This window comes from Mus caroli, chromosome 6 (genome assembly GCF_900094665.2).
Source record: "Mus caroli chromosome 6, CAROLI_EIJ_v1.1, whole genome shotgun sequence".
Classification (NCBI taxonomy): Eukaryota; Metazoa; Chordata; class Mammalia; order Rodentia; family Muridae; genus Mus; species Mus caroli.
In genome coordinates this window covers 75,343,568-75,345,052 of record NC_034575.1, presented here as the reverse complement: position 1 = coordinate 75,345,052, position 1,485 = coordinate 75,343,568, and positions in this window count along the sequence as shown.

Sequence of the window (1,485 nt, the reverse complement as noted above, 5' to 3'; positions counted from 1 at the left end):
CTTCCAGATATCAAGCCTGACCCTCCTCCTTCCCATGCATGATAGCTCTCCATCTTCCTCTCCCTCTTCTGCATTCCTTACCTGGGAATCTGAAGTTCTACTTCTGTTTCCCTGCCCCACCATTGGCTGCCAGAAATATTATTTACCAATTAGAGACAACTGGGGGCAGGGACACAACTTCTTACATGTAAACATGCGAATTTCTGTAATTTGGGAACCTGATATACATAATATAAGCAATAAACCAAATCCACAAGATGCTTTTATTTTTCTTGTACATTTAAGGAGTTGAAAGGCTAGATCCAAATTTTAGACTCTCTGAGAGTCAAACTGAGACTCATAGTCAAGATATAATTATTGAATGGTGAGTAAAAAAGCTTAGCAATGGTGTGCAAATACTCTTAAGATCTAAAAGATAAGCATAGGAAACTAAAAACGGTGGTTCAAGCCATTAGTATCAATTCTCAAACTGGGGACCAAGGAGGTTCTCAACTATGAGGCCAGCTTGGGCTAAGTTGCAAAGCACCTTCTCAAGCTTAACAGCTGAAGGTGGCACAGTGGCACAGCAAAGATTGCTGAACATACACACACTTCTTATTATTTACTGAGAATAAAGTAAATATAATAAAGGAAGAAATAATAATTTTAGTAGTAACATAAACCTTATAGGAAAGAATAAGATACATGTATTTCTGTCAGAGTGATATAGCAAAAGGTATAGAACATTTTCAGTTAGTGATATATTTTACAACTTGTAAAACAGATTGGAATGAGGCATGCATTAGTAAATGTTATTTCACAACAGTGAGGCATATTTGAGTATTTATCATGTACTGGTATTAATATATTCAATTTGAAACTGCCAAAACACATTTTGTTTTTAAAGGTTTGAAATTTTTTACATAATTGTTCCATAAACCAAAACACCAATTAAACTTCATTAAGTTTCATAGAAGGTGATGAATGCAATTTTATATGACCATAATTAAACTAAGAATGAATAACAAAAATCCCCCCAAAACACATAAAAATTACAGCAAACACATTTGGAAGTAAAATAAAAACAACCCTTTAAATATGTAGTTGACATTAGCAGGATGAATTCCAATTTCAGACAGCTTAAAAAACACAGCTAAAAAGAAAACTTACAAAAGTATACACAAAGCAAAAGTGGAGTCTCTAATTAGGAAATTAATGAATTTCAAAACATGCAATCAAGTTGTTAAGCAATTAAGAACAGAAGAACATTGGAGAGAAATGTAAGAGAAAGAAGTGGTAAAAAGCAATCAGAAAATAATTAATTACCAAGTGAGGGGGAAAGGAGCAAAATTACCTCTTGTTTTTAAGAGCTATTGTGATGTGTGCCCATTGAGTAAGCTCATTTACTACACACAGATATTCAAAGAATGAACCTCTCTCTCTCTCTCTCTCTCTCTCTCTCTCTCTCTCTCTCTCTCTCTCTCACACACACACACACACACACAC